The 21567-nt window shown below is 46.0% G+C and overlaps 1 pseudogene; it reads right to left on the bottom strand.

Moving 5' to 3' along the window:
• Positions 1-10215: 10215 nt before the first annotated feature.
• Positions 10216-20524, bottom strand: LOC141176047 (uncharacterized; annotated as a pseudogene).
• Positions 20525-21567: the final 1043 nt, after the last annotated feature.

Genomic DNA, 21567 nt, shown 5'->3' with positions numbered 1-21567 from the left:
GCATAATCCCTGACAAATTGGGGGCAACGGTGGGATATTGTATGATCTCGCTGGTGTCGTCCCTGACAACTTCATGGCAACGGTGGGATATTACAGAACATCAGTGGCTGGATTGAGCAATCATTTCTGTCACTGAACACTTGCACGGTTCTTGCGAGAATTCTGTGCAAAGTTTTAAGGAATCAGACTCAGTGTTTTAATATATTTTATCTGGGACATTACTGTACGTGCAGCAGTTGCACCCCCCTTCTCTTGTTTTTCTGTTCTATCTCTTGTTTGGCAATGATGGTTATGCGTGGAGAGCCCTGGTATCACCAGCAGTCTAAGGACACTATCACTGCCCTCTGTGAGCTGGGACAGATTGACCCCACAGGCAAAACCAAGGCCCAAATGATTGCTGAACTGTTGCAAGGTGCCACAGAGCCAGTCCGCCAGCAGAACCCTGATGATGGGGCAGCCAACCAAGGCCTAGACGGGGCTGTTGCAGGGGTCCCACCTGTGATTGACAGTCATACCCGCAGCCAGGGTAGTGTGGACCCCCACCTGCAGATGGCCTGGGAGCAGCTCGCAGCAGACGATTGTGATGGACGACAACAGCTGATCATGAAATTCTGAGAGGCTGAGAGAGCTGAGTGACAGGCCCAAGCTGACCGAGAGGCTGCTGAGCGACAAGCCCAAGCTGACCGAGAGGCTGCTGAGCGACAGGCCCAAGGTAACTGAGAGGCTGTTGAGCGACAGGCCCAAGCTGACGGAGAGGCTGCTGAGCGACACGCCCAAAACGAGCGTCTGTCCTCACTGGAGCTAGCCTGGATTCAGAAGGAGCCATCCCCCATACATACCCATGAGTGCAACAGTGCCAACAGCTTTAAACCCCATCCCGAGCATATTCCTGTAATGGAAAAGAACAGGGACTTGGACATATTTCTGCAGAGATTTGAAAAAGCCTGCAGACAGTACCAGCTGCTCGAGGACCAGTGGACCAGATATAACTCCAGGGCTCAGAGGAAAAGCTCTGGAAGTGTTTGCTTCTCTCCCTCAAGCCCAAGATGGAGACTATGAGGCCATCAAGCAGGCCCTGATTAAAAAGTACCAGCTGACTCCGGAGGCATACCGAAAAAAGTTCAGAGCCCTATAGAGTGGACCACATGACAGCTACAGTGATGTGGGTCCAAGGACTGTCAGTCATCACTTTTGAGGACCTGAAAGATCTGATGGTGAAGGACCAGTTTCTTCATCTTTGCCCTGAGGAAGTGCGACAGTTTGTGCTGGACCGAGAGCCAAAGGAAGCCGCCAAAGCAGCGGTGTTGATTAACACAGACTATTGTTTGAATATTCCTGAATGTTAACAATTGAGTTAAGATGTATTGCAACTTATTGTCTGCAAATCTTAAAAATATAGGGTCATGGAGCATGGTCATACTGTTTGATAACATGCTGATTACATATTTGTTAATTTGCTGAGCAATGGAGGACAAACTATGCAAGTTGATTAAATGCTCAAACAATGAGTCATGAGCTCTTTCCACCTTCAACCCTGACCCTTGACCTGTGAATAATGGCTGCAAGGACAATTGTGATCTATAAAAAGGGGGTCTCTGCCTCTATTCGGTGTCATTCTACAGCATGTCAGCTTAGGGGACTACAGCCCCGGCTGGAGGAATACAGATCGGCTCCATTGACCATTGCGGAACCCTCAGAGACGTCTTGAGCCCTGGTCAATGCGGTCTTTCTAAAGACAGCCGGGCCGGTGGACAAGAGCACCCACTGATCTTCACACCGCTCATTCACACTGAACATTTAAAGAAGTGTTAAAAAAATTGTGGAATTTTTTTTTCCTTTTGTCAGTACATTTTAAAGTGAATTTTGTTCTAAAGCACAAAAACTTTCAATCGCCCGACGCCAAAAAGTTAAATATTCCTAAAAATGTATGAAAAACATCATTACACAGATGGAGAAGGTGGCAAATGGTGAATGTGAACACATGTGAAGAAAGAGGAGAGAGTGAGGCCCGATGGGGACGGTGATAATAATGTGTGTACAGCGCTGCGGAGTATGGAGGCGCCATAGAATGAAGAGGAAGAAATAATAGAGAATAACAGGGAATCTCCACAAACCTCCACCTGCAGAGCCGCCACCACATATATGGCTGCTCTGTGCGCACAGGAGCTGTGATGAGGTCACAGGAGGGGAGGAGTCAGGGGTCACATGATCAGGGGCCTCAGTGGATGCAGGACTCTGCTGTGCTGGTTGTCATGGTGCTGGATGAGCTGAAGTTTATGTGTGGGGTCAGGAGGGGTTTACAGTGTGGATGTAGCAGAGCCGCGCGTGTACGAGGCGTACGGAGCGGAGCCGCGTGTGTACGAGGCGTACGGAGCAGAGCCGCGTGTGTACGAGGCGTACGGAGCAGAGCCGCGTGTGTACGAGGCGTACGGAGCAGAGCCGCGTGTGTACGAGGCGTACGGAGCGGAGCCGCGTGTGTACGAGGCGTACGGAGCGGAGCCGCGTGTGTACGAGGCGTACGGAGCGGAGCCGCGTGTGTACGAGGCGTACGGAGCGGAGCCGCGTGTGTACGAGGCGTACGGAGCGGAGCCGCGTGTGTACGAGGCGTACGGAGCGGAGCCGCGTGTGTACGAGGCGTACGGAGCGGAGCCGCGTGTGTACGAGGCGTACGGAGCGGAGCCGCGTGTGTACGAGGCGTACGGAGCGGAGCCGCGTGTGTACGAGGCGTACGGAGCGGAGCCGCGTGTGTACGAGGCGTACGGAGCGGAGCCGCGTGTGTACGAGGCGTACGGAGCGGAGCCGCGTGTGTACGAGGCGTACGGAGCGGAGCCGCGTGTGTACGAGGCGTACGGAGCGGAGCCGCGTGTGTACGAGGCGTACGGAGCGGAGCCGCGTGTGTACGAGGCGTACGGAGCGGAGCCGCGTGTGTACGAGGCGTACGGAGCGGAGCCGCGTGTGTACGAGGCGTACGGAGCGGAGCCGCGTGTGTACGAGGCGTGCGGAGCCGCGTGTGTACGAGGCGTGCGGAGCCGCGTGTGTACGAGGCGTACGGAGCGGAGCCGCGTGTGTACGAGGCGTACGGAGCGGAGCCGCGTGTGTACGAGGCGTACGGAGCGGAGCCGCGTGTGTACGAGGCGTACGGAGCGGAGCCGCGTGTGTACGAGGCGTACGGAGCGGAGCCGCGTGTGTACGAGGCGTACGGAGCGGAGCCGCGTGTGTACGAGGCGTACGGAGCGGAGCCGCGTGTGTACGAGGCGTACGGAGCGGAGCCGCGTGTGTACGAGGCGTACGGAGCGGAGCCGCGTGTGTACGAGGCGTACGGAGCGGAGCCGCGTGTGTACGAGGCGTACGGAGCGGAGCCGCGTGTGTACGAGGCGTACGGAGCGGAGCCGCGTGTGTACGAGGCGTACGGAGCGGAGCCGCGTGTGTACGAGGCGTACGGAGCGGAGCCGCGTGTGTACGAGGCGTACGGAGCGGAGCCGCGTGTGTACGAGGCGTACGGAGCGGAGCCGCGTGTGTACGAGGCGTACGGAGCGGAGCCGCGTGTGTACGAGGCGTACGGAGCGGAGCCGCGTGTGTACGAGGCGTACGGAGCGGAGCCGCGTGTGTACGAGGCGTACGGAGCGGAGCCGCGTGTGTACGAGGTGTACGGAGCGGAGCCGCGTGTGTACGGAGCGGAGCCGCGTGTGTACGAGGTGTACGGAGCGGAGCCGCGCGTGTACGAGGCGTACGGAGCGGAGCCGCGCGTGTACGAGGCGTACGGAGCGGAGCCGCGCGTGTACAGGGTGTACGGAGTGGAGGCGCGTTTGTACAAGGTGTGCAGAGCGGAGGTGCGTGTGTACAAGGTGTACAGAGCGGAGCCGTGTGTGTACGAGGTGTACGGAGCGGAGCCGTGTGTGTACGAGGTGTACGGAGCGGAGCCGCGTGGGTACAAAGTGTGCGGAGCGGAGGTGCGCGTGTACGAGGCGTACGGAGCGGAGCCGCGTGTGTACAGGGTGTACGGAGTGGAGGCGCGTTTGTACAAGGTGTGCAGAGCGGAGGTGCGTGTGTACAAGGTGTACAGAGCGGAGCCGTGTGTGTACGAGGTGTACGGAGCGGAGCCGTGTGTGTACGAGGTGTACGGAGCGGAGCCGCGTGGGTACAAAGTGTGCGGAGCGGAGGTGCGTGTGTACGAGGTGTACGGAGCGGAGCCGTGTGTACGAGGTATACGGAGCAGAGCCGCGTGTATACGAGGTATACAGAGCAGAGCCGTTTGTGTATGAGGCATACGGAGCGGAGCCGCGTGTGCAAGAGGCGTACGGAGCGGAGCTGTGTGTGCATACCTGGATGGGGGGCCATATATATCAATATGGGAATCATATATGTCTGGATAGGGACATATATATATATCAGGATGGGGGATATTAGTATAGAATTGGGGTACATTAACCCTATAACAGTGTCAGCAGCAGACCTCCCCCATAACAGGGCATCATATGGTATATCTCAGAGGCACACAGACAATTAATGGATGACTCCACATATGTTCCTTTGCCGGATGATCCAACTAATAAATATAAAAATCAACTCCGTACATTTTTGAGAAAAAGGTTGAAAAATACTGGCACTATGTACTCAAAGTGCAAAAATCCTTAACCTCACCTCCTGGCAGTCCGATAATCTCGGGGATTGGTTCTGTAATGGAACCACTGTCAAAATATCTCGACTGGCTGCTGAGACCATTGTTAACAAATGTTCCATCATATCTAAAAGAATCTGGTGAATTCCTGAAGACTTTCTATGACATTGAATGGCAGGAGGATTTTATTTTAACATCGATAGATGTAGAAAGCCTTTGTACAAGAATTCCCCAAAAAACGGCAATTGAATGTATATTAAAACCCCTCTCTGACATTGTCAGCAATAGTACGTCCCTGTGTCCTGAGCCTATTGGACTACTACCATTACGCACAATGTGATCACTCCCGCACACAAGCTGTGCAGGGAGATCGCCGCCGGTGCTATGTGCCAGGAGCGGTGCCACCCCGCTCCTGGCACATTAACCTCCGAAATGCTGCGATTGAAGCCGATCATGGCATTCCAGGAGCAAGGGAAGGTAAGCAAGCCCCTCTTATCTTCTCTCAGGCATCTCGCGCTGTCTGTGCTGGGTCCCGGTAGATGCTATGGGGACCTGATGTCGTCATGACGACATCCGGGTCACCAGGCATCAGGAACGTACTTTGATCATGCGCACAGCTCAATCAAAGTAACTTCTGCATGTAGGCTGAAAGCCTGTATAGCATAAAGATGCAGGTGCTGCATCTCTATGTTATACTAGTGATCAGCCTGCAAAAAAGTGAAAGTCCCATAGTGGGATAAAGTGTAAAAGTAAAAGAAAGTGTCAAAAAGTGGGAAAAAAAGAAGTAAAAAAAATTGTAAAAAAATATATATATATATATATATATATATATATATATATATATATATAGAAAAAATAATCAAAAATATATATATATATATATATATATATATATATATATATATATATATATATATATATATATATATATATATATATATATATATATATATATATATATATATATATATATATATACACACTGCACCCTTAAATTAAATATTATTATGAAAAAAAACAAAAACAACAATAAAAGTACACATATTTGGAATCGCCGTGTCCGGAACAACCTGAGCTATAAAATTGTCCCACAAGTTAACCCCTTTAGTAAACACGGGAAAAAAAATAAAAATAAACGAAGCAAAAACAATGCGTTATCATCATTCCGCCAAACAAAAAATAGAATAACGCGCGATAAAAAGACAAATGTAAATAATCCCACAAAAAAACAAGTTGCCATACAGCTTCATCAGCTGAAAAATAAAAAAGTTATAGCTCTCAGAATAAAGCGATGCAAAAAAAAATTTTTTTTTCTATATAATTATGTAAAGGCGCCAAAACATAAAAAAATATACAGTACAGACCAAAAGTTTGGACACACCTTCTCATTTAAAGATTTTTCTGTATTTTCATGACTATGAAAATTGTACATTCACACTGAAGGCATCAAAATTATGAATTAACACATGTGGAATTATATACTTAACAAAAAATTGTGAAACAACTGAAAATATGTCTTATATTCTAGGTTCTTCAAAGTAGCCACCTTTTGCTTTGATGATTGCTTTGCACACTCTTGGCATTCTCTTGATGAGCTTCAAGAGGTAGTCACCGGAAATGGTCTTCCAACAATCTTGAAGGAGTTCCCAGAGATGCTTAGCACTTGTTGGCCCTTTTGCCTTCACTCTGCGGTCCAGCTCACCCCAAACCATCTCGATAGGGTTCAGGTCTGGTGACTGTGGAGGCCAGGTCATCTGGCGTAACATCCCATCACTCTCCTTCTTGGTCAAATAGCCCTTACACAGCCTGAATGTGTGTTTGGGATCATTGTCCTGTTGAAAAATAAATGATGGTCCAACTAAACGCAAACCGGATGGATTAGCATGCCGCTGCAAGATGCTGTGGTAGCCATGCTGGTTCAGTATGCCTTCATTTTTGAGTAAATCCCCAACAGTGTCACCAGCAAAGCACCGTCACACCTCCTCCTCCATGCTTCACAGTGGGAACCAGGCATGTAGAGTCCATCTGTTCATCTTTTCTGCGTCGCACAAAGACACAGTGGTTGGAACCAAAGATCTCAAATTTGGACTCATCAGACCAAAGCACAGATTTCCACTGGTCCATTCCTTGTGTTCTTTAGCCCAAACAAGTCTCTTCTGCTTGTTGCCTGTCCTTAGCAATGGTTTCCTAGCAGCTATTTTACCATGAAGGCCTGCTGCACAAAGTCTCCTCTTAACAGCTGTTGAAGAGATGTGTCTGCTGCTAGAACTCTGTGTGGCATTGACCTGGTCTCTAATCCGAGCTGCTGTTAACCTGTGATTTCTGAGGCTGGTGACTCGGATAAACTTATCCTCAGAAGCAGAAGTGACTCTTGGTCTTCCTTTCCTGGGGCGGTCCTCATGTGAGCAAGTTTCTTTGTAGCGCTTGATGGTTTTTGCAACTGCACTTGGGGACACTTTCAAAGTTTTCCCAATTTTTCGCACTGACTGACCTTCATTTCTTAAAGTAATGATGGCCACTCGTTTTTCTTTACTTAGCTGCCTTTTTCTTGCTATAATACAAATTCTAACAGTCTATTCAGTAGGACTATCAGCTGTGTATCCACCAGACTTCTGCACAACACAACTGATGGTCTCAACACCATTTATAAGGCAAGAAATCCCACTTATTAAACCTGACAGGGCACACCTTTGAAGTGAAAACCATTTCCGGTGACTACTTCTTGAAGCACATCAAGAGAATGCCAAGAGTGTGCAAAGCAGTCATCAAAGCAAAAGGTGGCTACTTTGAAGAACCTAGAATATAAGACATATTTTCAGTTGTTTCACACTTTTTTGTTAAGTATATAATTCCACATATGTTAATTCATAGTTTTGATGCCTTCAGTGTGAATGGACAATTTTCGTAGTCATGAAAATACAGAAAAATCTTTAAATGAGAAGGTGTGTCCAAACTTTTGGTCTGTACTGTATATAAATGTAGTATCACTGTAAATGTACTGACCCAAAGAATAAAGCTGTCTTATCAATCTTACCACACGCAGAACGGCATAAAAAAAAAATCCTGAATTGTTGGTTTTTGTTTATTCTGCCTCCAAAAAATCGGAATAGAAAGTGATCAAAAATGGTCATTTAATAAAAACGTCAACTCGTCCCACACAAAACAAGCCCTTACATGACTGTCAGCCGAAATATGGAAAAATAGTTGCAAAAACTAGTCTTTGCAAAAAAACGTCATTTAGTGTGTGACCACTGACAAACATGAAAACCCGATATGAATCTGGTATCGCTGTAATCGCACCGACCCGTAAAATAAAGTCGTCTAATTACTTAGATGACTAAATACCGCACGAGGAACAGCATAAAAAATAAACTTTAGGGTTGTACTAGGGTAAAGCTTATATTAGGGTTGGAGTTGTATTAGGGTTGTGTTGGGGTTGGGATTTTTTCAGAAGTAAAGAAAAAAAATGACGATATGGCGACTAGTGTTGTGCACAGGTGCTCGCTACTTGAGTTTGAATCAGGTGCTCGGGTATGCCCCGAGTATGGTGGGTGCTCGAGTGAGATGCTCCGCCTCATATGTTTCGCAGCTGTTATACAACCAAAAAAACACGGGGATTGCCTGCCATGCACGAGTGATCCCTGCATGTTTTTTTTGGGTGTCTAATAACCGTGAAACATGCGGAGCGAGGACTGGAGCATGTCACTTGAGCACCCGCGATACATGGTGCATACCCGAGTACCCGATGCAAACTCAAGTAGCGAGCACTTGCACTCAAGACTAATGACAACTAATTCAATATGATGACCTAATGTTTTCAAATTCTGTTTCGTACCTCTGGGTTCAAAATATTCACTATACCCCTTAATAAAATCCATGAGGGTGTAGTTTCCAAAATGGGGTCACTTTTGGGGGGTTTCCACTGTTTAGGCGCATCAGTGGCTCCCCAAACACGACATGGCGCCCGCTCTTGATTTCAGCCAATTTTGTGTTCAAAAAGTCATAGTGCTCCTTCCCTTCTGAACCCTGCCGAGTGCCCAAACAGTGTATTTTCCCCACATATGGAGTATCGGCATACTCAGGAGAAATTGCACAACAGTGTTTGGGGTCCATTTTCTCCTCTTACCCTTGTAAAAATAAAAAATTTGGGGCTAAAATATCATTTTTGTGGAAAAAGTTAGATTTTTTTATTTTCATGGCTTTACGTTATAAACTTCTGTGAAGCACCTGGGGGTTCAGGGTGCTCACCACACATCTAGAGAAGTTCCCTGAGGTGTCTAGCTTCAGTTGTTTAGGCACATCAGGGACTCCCAGAACGCGACATGGCGTCTGCTAATTATTCAACCAAATATTACATTCAAAAAGTCAAATGGCGCTCCTTCCCTACCGAACCCTGCTGTGTGCCCAAACAGTGTTTTTTCCCCACATATGGGGTATCTGCGTGCTCAGGAGAAATTGCACAACAAACGTTGGGGTGCATTTTTTCCGGTTACCGTTGCGAAAATAAAAAAAAAAATTTGAGGTCTAAAGTAAAATTTTTGTGAAAAAAAAGTTGTATGTTCATATTTCTCCCACATTCCAAAAACTCCTGTGAGGCACCTGAAGGGTTAATAAATGTCTTGAATGTGGTTTTGAGCACCTTGAGGGGTGCAGTTTTTAGAATGGTTGCACTTTTGGGTATTTTCTGTCATAAAAGCCCCTTAAAGTCGCTTCAAATGTGATGTGGTCCCTAAAAAAATCGTTTTGTAAATTTTGTTGGAAAAATGAGAAATTATAACTTATAACTTCCTAACAAAAAAAAGTAGACAGTATAAAGTAGACATGTGGGAAATGTTATTTATTAACTATTTTGTGTGATATATCTCTCTGATTTAAGGCCATGATAATTCAAATTTTTGAAAATTGCAAAAATTTTCGCCAAATTTCCTATTTTTTCACAAATAAAGCAAGTCATATCGAAGAAATTTTACCACAATCATGAAGTACAATATGTCACGAAAAAACAATCTCAGAATCAGGGGGATCCGTTGAAGCGTTCCAGAGTAATTACCTCATAAAGTGACAGTGGTCAGAATTGTAAAAATTGGCCTGGTCATTAACGTGCAAACCACCCTCGGGGGTAAAGGGGTTAAATAATGCAAGTGAAAATAAGGACTATAATGACTTTGTAGGTGAAGCTTTGGGTTTTGTTTTATCCCATAACACTTTTAAATTTCAGGACAAGTGGTTCCTTCAGCAGGCTGCAACTGCAATGGGTACCCCTGTGGCATGTGTTTTTGCCAATTATTCTTGGCTTTTTTTGAAGATAAATATGTCACCACTACCTCAAACCCATATATTAGACCAGTGTTTCCCAAACTCCATCCTCATGGCCCCCACAGGTCATGTTTTCAGGATCTCCTTAGTATCACACAGGTGATTGAAGTATCATCAAGGCATCCACAGCACACAAAGAGATGGCTCCTTACAGTCAATTCCTGAGATTAAGAAAGATCAATAACAATGATGACACATTTTCCAGACAAGCAAATGAACTCAAAAATAAATTTTCTTAGTCAAGGTTATCCATTACCCCTACTAAATGAACAGACAGAGTCTGTAAAAAAAAACTCAAAAAGATTTATTAAAACAGAAAGATAAGAAAAAGCAGAGTACCGTAGAGAGATTAACTTTAACTGTCAAACACAAAGCAATGGATAAGGTGATCCATACAGCTATAAGACAAAAAGGACACCTGATAGAAAGTGACAAAGAGCTAAACGAGAAAGCCAATAATAAACCCCTATCTTCATGTAGAAGTAGTAAACTGGGAGATTTAATAGTCAGAAACAGAACTGAACCCAATACAGTTAACTGGCTAGAGACACTTCAGATGCGGCAGCTGCTCGTTCTGCCACCTGCAGATCACAGATATAAGGTTCCGCTTAGGACCATTAACCTGACATGTGAAGGACTTTGTGTCATGTAGAACTAAGCATGTGGTATACGTCATCTTCCCATGTAAATTCTACAAGAAAGGTAAAACTATAAGACCTCTGTTTGTCTGATCTAGAGAACATTATCGCTCTATAATTGCTGGAAAGGGAGCTCCTCCACTTAGAAGACACATGTATGATTATCATAATGCTGATCCGAACAAAGTGTTTTGCAGGAATAGAAAAGGTCAAGTTCCCTCCACAATTTAGAAATCATCATGTGTTATTATTAAAACAAGAAGCAAGGTGGATTCTTACTTCTGCAGCCCAGGGTCCTTTGCGACTAAATGACAGATTGGATGGGCAACACGGTGACTCAGTGGTTAGCACTGCAGCCTTGCAGCGCTGGGGTCCTGGGTTCAAATCCCACCAAGGACAACATCTGCAAGGAGTTTGTATGTTCTCCCTGTGTTTGGGTGGGTTTCCTCCCACACTCCAGAGACATACTGACAGGGAATTTAGATTGACAGCCCCAATGGAATTAATAGTGGCATATAAGTGAGTAAAATAAATAAATAAAAATACATGTACTTGTTTTTTGTAATTACCTTTTAACATGTTTTTAAATTGCACAATGTGTTGCATGCACTGATAATGACAACTGAACTGTTGAAGAGCAGCTGCGCGTAACGGCTGTGATTCTCCCTCATTCTCCTGCACACTCCCTGTCCTCCACTCAGTTAGATCCTGCTCAAATGTATCCAGTCAGTGCCGCTTTTCTTCAATTTTGATGCATGCATTAAATAAGGCCAATGGCACCCCAACCCGAGCAAAGGAATGGGTCAGAGAGTAATTAATAGGACCCCTAACACATCCCCCCGCCTAGGTTGGTCAAGTATCACGTTCTGAGGACCACTTCCATTAAAATTGTTACCTTTTTCCCCAAAAAATACCAGCAGAAATTAAATATGTGGTGTACTTTAGGGCTGAGGCTTAATAGTGATTGCAATTTCAGAGTTAGAGTCACTGGGTTACCACGACAGAGAGGGGCCAGAAGACTGCGGTGTCTGGTTTCATGTACTTCTGCACTGGTTAAAAGTACTTCACCATCATATTCAAAAGTGCAGTTTTTTTCCTTGCTAGCAGTGCAAGGGTTAATCTATTTAGTTGAAGCTCCTGGAGCTTTCCTACCTGGATTGTCTCAGCTGTTCAGTGTTGGCCACTCCCCTCTGCTATATAAGCTCACCTCTGACACTTAGGTAATGCCAGTGTTAGTTCTTACTGCCTGGTTCTGGAGTTGGCAGTAGTAGTGGACAACTCCTTTAAGAAGATACAATTTTCAGTTAGAACATTTCCAACATTCTGAACATGAAAAAGGCTTCTCCCCAATGTGACTTCTATGATGTTTATTAAAAGTTGATTCCGTGTAAAACATTTCCCACATTAATTACATGAAAAAGGCTTCTTCACTGTGTGGGTTCTCTGGTGACTAAGAAGGCATGTTTTCTTCACAAAACATTTTCCACATTCTGAACATGAAAATGGCTTCTGCCCTGTGTGAATTCTCTGGTGTCTATTAAGATGTGATTTCCGGTTAAAACATTTTCCACATTCTGAACATGAAAATGGCTTCTGCCCTGTGTGAATTCTCTGGTGTCTATTAAGATGTGATTTCCGGTTAAAACATTTTCCACATTCTGAACATGAAAATGGCTTCAGCCCTGTGTGGATTCTCTGGTGTCTATTAAGATGCGCTTTCAGTTTAAAACATTTTCCACATTCTAAACATGAAAATGCTTTCTCCCCTGTGTGACTTCTCTGGTGTGTAACAAGATTTGATTTATGGTTAAAACATTTACCACATTCTGAACATGAAAAAGGCTTCTTTCCTGTGTGAATTATTTGGTGACTTAAAAGATATGATTTGTTCACAAAACTTTGTCCACATTCTAAACAGGAAAATGGTTTCTCCCCTGTGTGAGTTCTCTGGTGTGTTACAAGACTTGATTTATGGTTAAAATATTTCCCACATTCCGAACATGAAAAAGGCTTCTCCCCTGTGTGAGTTATTTGGTGTCTATTAAGATGTGCTTTCAGGTTAAAACATTTTCCACAATCTGAACAGGAAAAAGGCTTCACCCCTGTGTGGGTTCTCTGGTGGTAATCAAGCTGTGTTTTCTGGTTAAAACATTTCCCACATTCTGAACAGAAAAAAGGCTTCTCCCCTGTGTGAAGTCTTTGGTGTGTAACAAGACTTGATTTATGGTTAAAATATTTCCCACATTCTGAACAGGAAAAAGGCTTCTCCACTGTGCGAGTTCTCTGGTGCTTAACCAAATCTGATTTCTGGTTAAAACATCTCCCACACTTGGAACATGCAAACCTATTCTCTGTCGTGTGAATTTTTTGATGTTTTAGAATACACTTTTTGAGGGGAAAACTATTTCCATATTCTGAATGTGAAAATGGCTTCTTTCCTTTAGGAGCAGTTCGTTTTTTAATGCTTATTTTGTGACTACGATTTTCCTTAGTAATCGGTAATGAATCAGAAGACAGGACCTGTTTCAAATGATCAGATGACAGATCTTTGCTGTGAAGGGATGATGGTATATCTGGAGTAATGTCATTCACTTCAGTTGTATCCTGTGGGATCTCAAGATCATCTGATTTAAAAATTGAAGATGTCAGCTGTCCCTCTGATCTCCTGGTACAGTCATCTGCCAAGAATAAAACCAATTATTATTTTACAATAAAATATCCTTGAATTGTATATTTTTGAGCATTTCTACTTAAACTGTCTGTAAAAATGGTAATTTATGTAAAATATTGAATTATTCATCAAGACAATGACAGTTCACAGTCAATAGAAAACCTCATAGGATGAACCAGTGGATCGTAGTGTTCAACTGTTTGTTAATTCTGCCTCCCAAATATGGAATAAAAAGCCACCAAATGATGTTATGTAGGTGAAATAATACCAATAAAAACTTCTACTCCTCTCACAAAAAACAAGTCCCCACTCAGGTCCATCATCTGTCAATGGAAAACCAGAGGTTTCCACATTATTAGTGACTCAAAGGCTCTTGAAAAGCAACATGGCTTCCATAAACCAATCCAGCAATATCCGCTCTCCCAAAGTCAGATCTCCCCCTCACTTCTGAGCCTTGCAGTGCACCCAAACCACATTTAGCATCCATGTATTTGACATTCCTATAGTGAGAGGAACCCACTTAATTTACGGTGTGTGTCTCCTGAAGCAAAATCTGGGCACTATGTGTAGGGTAATAAAATGGTATATTTGCAATTTTCTTTCTCCAACATCCACTGCGTGCTAATTTCCAGAAAGTGCCTGTGAAGTCAAAATAGTCACTACTCCTATAGATTATTTCACTGAGGGTTATAATTTCCAAAATGGAGTCACTTTTATGGGGATTTCTACTGCTCTGGTTTTCAGCTATTTTGTTATTTTAGAGCTTCTGCAAAAGGTGTGTCCCATCTTCTCTGGGATCTGCTCCTGCGACATCTGCCTCTGTCACCAGGAGCCGCCTTATTCATCCTGCAGGCGGCGCTGGTGATGGAGGAGATGACAGAACCAGAAGCTCTGGGTGATGCAGGTTCTGTCCAGCCCTTGGCTCTGACCCGGCTACATGACTATTCTTCTTCCCATCTCACACCAAAGAACAGCAGGTAACACCATGGCCCAAGCCTAGGGGTGCAAGTCCAGATCCATGTAGAGGGGTAAAAGGGTGATGGGCAAGGCAATCCCTATTTTGGACACTAACTAGTGCAGTCAAAAATTGTGAGTATAGACAATGACATCTATTGAAATGATCAAACTCAACAGTCTTCATCAGTAAATAGTAACTAGTGGTGAAACCTCTCTGGGGTAATTAGAGTATGGGGCTAGGTGGCTCTTAGCTATCTAAAGTATCGTAAGGGCACTTGGAAGAGGCAATGGAGACCTTTTTTTTTTTTTAAAGACTACCAGGGAGTTACAGACTCACATAAGTGAGGCCGGCCGATCCCACCACAATCAAACTATCACACAGAATTAAGCTGTAAAGAAAGATATGGAATAAAAAAATGTTACATCTCCAACAACGGACTTTATTCATTTATGGTGGACCACTGGAGCTACTATGAGTCCTGACCAGAAGAGTAGACAAAGTGTTAGTGCCCCCATTTCAGGAGAGATTGTGCAGTAATCTGAATTCCTTAGGATTGAAAACATAATGGAATTTATGATGTGGAGTGAATCCATGAAACCAGGGCTCGAGCCAACACATCTCCTGCAGGCGTGAATAAATGTATATTACAGCCATCAGCCACGCACAGCTTAGAGATATATCATGGCACAGGTGTAATGTTTTTTATGTAGTTTATCACAATCCTATTTGAAGTTAGATGGTTTTAAAAGAAATTGTAAAGTCAGGATAAAGGGAAACTCTGTTGTTATTATACAGAAATTCACACTTGGCCCTCACTGCATGTTTAATGTTGTCGATCATAAAAGTGAAGTTTGGCCAGAAAGACTAGACCTGGTCTTGTAGGGACCATATGACGACATTCAGAAGCAGAAGGGAGAGAAGGCAGATTCATCCAATAAGATATCAGGATTCTAGGAAGCCAACTGGGGGTAGGTGGATCCCGCAGGTTGTAAATTCTATAGAAAAGGGCTTTCAATGCCCAAAGTCATTCGAACAGTTTTGGGTGAAGAAGAATGTTGTGGTCAAGAGGTAAAATGGTCATCACATGATTGTGATACGGCCGGACTACACCACCGATAAAGCAGCCACAGCCGGTGACTGAGGAGAATATGTGACTTCTCTGCATTTAGTGGTTACTACTCACCTGGATGGTTATCTGTAGGAATCTCCTCTTTACACCGCTCATGACCCCTCACATATGTTTCTGTAGCATTAATATAGGTCAGATCTTCACCCTGAAACAAATATTGTAAAAGTCACAGACAGATGGAGAAGTCGCATCTATGATCAGCTCTAATCCTGCCATCTCCACCGTTCTCATTACACAAGTATAAAACATATAATACTGGTGGATAAAACAAGACTGAACACAAGACCTTCACAGCCGTCTACACATCATAGGGGAGATCTCATGACACCATCTCTCCATCTACCTGATGATCCTGAGGAACATTGGGATCTTCTTGCTTACAGTCCTGTGGAAGAAGAGGACGGGGACATCTCTCTGGTGTTGTCCTCTTACTGGATAGATCTGGAGGAAACACATACAGGGACTGAATTCATTCTTTACATACAGATAATTATAGGCAGTGTGTATTTAGTCCTGTCTATTACCTGGTGATGTGAGGGGCTGGGGAACCTCCATCATGACGTCCTTATACAGATCTTTGTGTCCTTCTAAATACTCCCACTCCTCCATGGAGAAATAAACAGCGACATCCTGACACCTTATAGGAACCTGACACATACAATGATACTGTCATCCCCCAATCCCTTCATAGCGTTACTGTATAATGTCCCAGCAGTGTCACCTCTCCAGTCAGAAGCTCAATCATCTTGTAGGTAAGTTCTAGGATCTTCTGGTCATTGATGTCCTCATGTATCGGGGTGAGGTGGAGGTCCTGTGATTGGGCTCAGGCGTCTTCCCCATTTTTCAGACACAGGGGCCTGACAGCGCTCACTAGAGGTCTTCTTCACTACTGTGTAATCCTGGTTATGGAGAGACACATTAATAAATCTCACTACAGATATTTCCAGAGTCCTCACCTCTCCAGTTCTGTCCATCTGTTATTCCCATAGATAAGAATGATGTAATGTGACGTCATCAGAATCTCTCACCTCTCCAGTAAGCCGGAAGAGGATCTCTAGGGTGAGGTGTAATATTCTCTCCGCCATCTTGTCTCTGTCCATATCCATCTTTGATGGGAGAATTAGGAAAATTCTCTTACATAGAAGATCTTCACTGAGAGGATCTGATATTGACCTGAACAAGAAGAAAATGAGCCGATGGAACATCATAAAAATCCTGTGTAATAATACAATTACTGGAGATAATAAGGGAAACATGAAGAGATTTATTATTTTACAGTATTTAGTTTTCTGCTTTACATCTAGTAATAAAACCTATATATTTTAGGCCACAAACAAAAATCAGTTTCTTCCTCGGAATCTGCAGCTGAACACGTTTCTCATAGACTCATCTTCCATAAAGCTAATTCTCGTCCCATTTACCGACACTGGAATCGGCATTAGCAATACTGCAGGAGATATTCATTACACGTGACATGAGAAATAACGACTTCATGATGAGGACGACACATTCATCATCTACTACGGCTCTAGAAAGATATTTAGCCAGAGTCCATCATTGACTACATCTCCACCGGCCGTCTATATGAATGTTTCCCATCTTCCCCGGACTGTAATCTTATGTCACGTTAGATCTCATGTCTGATTCACACACAGAAGTTTGATGCTTTTATATATAATTTCACAAGCCCCTACATATAATAAACTTAAGTGCCTTTCATGTGGCACTAAAGAGTGTTTACCCTAATAAATAAATGAAAACAAAAACTATTTTTTGTAACCAGGCAAGGTGAAGCAGACAACTGCGGGTTGATATCAGGCTCAGAACGATCCTGGTTATTGACCCTTTCCAGCCTGAAAATACGCGCTTTGCCCACCTCTTCTCTATTGCCCTTGTGCGGTGGCAATTGGGGTAATGATAGTTGAGGTTGATGTCAGCTGTGAATTGTCAAAAAACACATTTGGCATCAAGCCCTGGGGTTAGTAATGGAGAAAAAAATACCCATACAGAAAAAAAAAAATTATTTGAAGAAAGACTCCCCGACACTCTTCCTGGTTCACCAATTTATTTTTGAAAAAAAAAAAAAACCCATGCAGGTCCGACGTAGTCCATGGCGTTCCCATGACGATCCCCGAATCCAACATCCAAAGGCTATGGAGCCTTGTTCAGAGGACGACGCTCTATAGGTCGTAGCAGCAGCCACTCTGGGGCCCACTGCGTTCCACAAGACCTGGCGGCTCTGATGAGCAGTGACCTCAGTAACTACACCGCTCATCAGAGTCACCGAGTCCTCTGTATAATGGCCCCACACAGTGGCCCAGTGTCTAATGGCCCCACACAGTGGCCCAGTGTCTAATGGCCCCACACAGTGGCCCAGTGTCTAATGGCCCCACACAGTGGCCCAGTGTCTAATGGCCCCACACAGTGGCCCAGTGTCTAATGGCCCCACACAGTGGCCCAGTGTCTAATGGCCCCACACAGTGGCCCACAGTCTAATGGCCCCACACAGTGGCCCACAGTCTAATGGCCCCACACAGTGGCCCACAGTCTAATGGCCCCACACAGTGGCCCACAGTCTAATGGCCCCATACAGTGCCCCACAGAATAATGTGCCCCACAGTATCATGGCCCCATATAGTGAACTATAGTATAATGTCTTCCCCATATAGTGCACCACAGTATAATGGTCCCATGTAGTGCATCCTGGTATATGGCCCGTGACATTACTAACAGATGGGGGCACACAGGCGACATTACTAATATATGGGGGCACACAGGAGACATTACTAATATATGGGGGCACACAGGGGACATTACTAACATATGGGGGGCACACAAGGGACATTACTAACATACGGGGGGCACACAAGGGACATTACTAACATTTGGAGGCTCACAGGTGACATTACTAATATATGGGGGCACACAGGGGACATTACTAATATATGGGGGCACACAGGGGACATTACTAATATATGGGGGGCACACAGGAGACATTACCGATATATGGGGGGCACACAGGCGACATTACTAACATATGGGGGGCACACGGGGCAGTAATACTATTTTGGGCACACAGGGGACATTACTAATATATGGGGGCACACAGGGGACATTACTAATATATGGGGGCACACGGGACATTACTAATATATGGGGGCACACGGGACATTACTAATATATGGGGGCACACAGGGGACATTACTAATATATGGGGCACACAGGGGACATTACTAATATATGGGGGCACACAGGGGACATTACTAATATATGGGGGCACACAGGGGACATTAATATATGGGGGCACACAAGTGACGTTACTAATATATGGGGGCACACAGGGGACGTTACTAATATATGGGGGCACACAGGGGACGTTACTAATATATGGGGGCACACAGGGGACGTTACTAATATATGGGGGCACACAGGGGACGTTACTAATATACGGGGGCACACAGGGGACGTTACTAATATACGGGGGCACACAGGGGACGTTACTAATATATGGGGGCACACAGGGGACGTTACTAATATATGGGGGCACACAGGGGACGTTACTAATATATGGGGGCACACAGGGGACGTTACTAATATATGGGGGCACACAGGGGACATTACTAATATATGGGGGCACACAGGGGACATTACTAATATATGGGGGCACACAGGGGACATTACTAATATATGGGGCACCCAGGGGACGTTACTAATATATGGGGACACACAGGGGACGTTACTAATATATGGGGGCACCCAGGAGACGTTACTAATATATGGGGGCACCCAGGAGACGTTACTAATATATGGGGGCACCCAGGAGACGTTACTAATATATGGGGGCACACAGGAGACGTTACTAATATATGGGGGCACACGGGGACGTTACTAATATATGGGGGCACACAGGGGACGTTACTAATATATGGGGGCACACAGGGGACATTACTAATATATGGGGGCACACAGGGGACATTACTAATATATGGGGGCACACAGGGGACATTACTAATATATGGGGGCACACAGGGGACATTACTAATATATGGGGGCACACAGGGGACATTACTAATATATGGGGGCACACAGGGGACATTACTAATATATGGGGGCACACAGAAGACATTACTAATATATGGGGGCACACAGAAGACATTACTAATATATGGGGGCACACAGAAGACATTACTAATATATGGGGGCACACAGAAGACATTACTAATATATGGGGGCACACAGAAGACATTACTAATATATGGGGGCACACAGGGGACATTACTAATATATGGGGGCACACAGGGGACATTACTAATATATGGGGGCACACAGGGGACATTACTAATATATGGGGCACACAGGCGACGTTACTAATATATGGGGGCACACAGGGGGCATTACTAATATATGGGGGCACATAGGGGACATTACTAATATATGGGGACATTACTAATATATGGGGGCACACAGGGGACATTACTAATATATGGGGGCACACAGGGGACATTACTAATATATGGGGGCACACAGGGGACATTACTAATATATGGGGCACACAGGCGACGTTACTAATATATGGGGGCACACAGGCGACGTTACTAATATATGGGGGCACACAGGTGACGTTACTAATATATGGGGCACACAGGCGACGTTACTAATATATGGGGGCACACAGGTGACATTACTAATATATGGGGACACACAGGTGACGTTACTAATATATGGGGGCACACAGCGGACATTACTAATATATGGGGGCACACAGCGGACATTACTAATATATGGGGGCACACAGCGGACATTACTAATATATGGGGGCACACAGCGGACATTACTAATATATGGGGGCACACAGGAGTTGTGGCCGCTGCAGGTGAATAGGGGAATATTATCATGTGGAGTCACAGGGGGAAAAGGGAGAATTATTACAGAGGGGAGGACATTACTCTCTGGAGGACAGGAGGAAACCGCAATCACTGCACACACAGATAGGAATCGCAGGTGTGAATAAGGACTATAGTGAGTGCGATAATAATGTGCACAGTGCTGCGGAGTATGGCGGCGATATAGAAGGAAGAGGAAGAAATAATTCACAAAGAGAATAACGAGAAGTCTGCACAGACCTCCAGCTGCAGAGCCGCACACCGGAAAAGGAGGAGCAACCTGGGAAAAAGGCAACCGAGCCGCCACCACATATATGGCTGCTCTGTGCGCACAGGAGCTGTGATGAGGTCACAGGAGGGGAGGAGTCAGGGGTCACATGATCAGGGGCCTCAGTGGATGCAGGACTCTGCTGTGCTGGTTGTCATGGTGCTGGATGAGCTGAAGTTTATGTGTGGGGTCAGGAGGGGTTTACAGTGTGGATGTAGCAGAGCCGCGTGTGTACGAGGTGTACGGAGCGGAGCCGCGTGTGTACGAGGTGTACGGAGCAGAGCCGCGTGTGTACGAGGCGTACGGAGCGGAGCCGTGTGTGTACGAGGTGTACGGAGCAGAGCCGTGTGTGTACGAGGTGTACGGAGCGGAGCCGTGTGTGTACGAGGTGTACGGAGCGGAGCCGCGTGTGTACGAGGTGTACGGAGCGGAGCCGCGCGTGTACGAGGTGTACGGAGCGGAGCCGCGCGTGTACGAGGTGTACGGAGCGGAGCCGCGCGTGTACGAGGTGTACGGAGCAGAGCCGCGCGTGTACGAGGTGTACGGAGCGGAGCCGCGCGTGTACGAGGTGTACGGAGCGGAGCCGCGCGTGTACGAGGTGTACGGAGCGGAGCCGCGCGTGTACGAGGTGTACGGAGCGGAGCCGCGCGTGTACGAGGTGTACGGAGCGGAGCCGCGCGTGTACGAGGTGTACGGAGCAGAGCCGCGCGTGTACGAGGTGTACGGAGCAGAGCCGCGCGTGTACGAGGTGTACGGAGCAGAGCCGCGCGTGTACAAGGTGTACGGAGCGGAGCCGCGTGTGTACGAGGTGTACGGAGCGGAGCCGTGTGTGTACGGAGCGGAGCCGCGTGTGTACGAGGTGTACGGAGCGGAGCCGTGCGTGTACGAGGCGTACGGAGCAGAGCCGCGCGTGTACGAGGCGTACGGAGCGGAGCCGCGCGTGTACGAGGCGTACGGAGCGGAGCCGCGCGTGTACGAGGCGTACGGAGCGGAGCCGCGCGTGTACGAGGCGTACGGAGCGGAGCCGCGCGTGTACGAGGCGTACGGAGCGGAGCCGCGCGTGTACGAGGCGTACGGAGCGGAGCC

The sequence above is a fragment of the Phyllobates terribilis genome, unplaced genomic scaffold, assembly GCF_046119375.1.
Source record: "Phyllobates terribilis strain yellow unplaced genomic scaffold, ASM4611937v1 Scaffold_17__1_contigs__length_24005725, whole genome shotgun sequence".
Classification (NCBI taxonomy): Eukaryota; Metazoa; Chordata; class Amphibia; order Anura; family Dendrobatidae; genus Phyllobates; species Phyllobates terribilis.
Note: the sequence above shows the minus strand (reverse complement) of the source record. Positions and strands in the feature narration are given on the sequence as shown.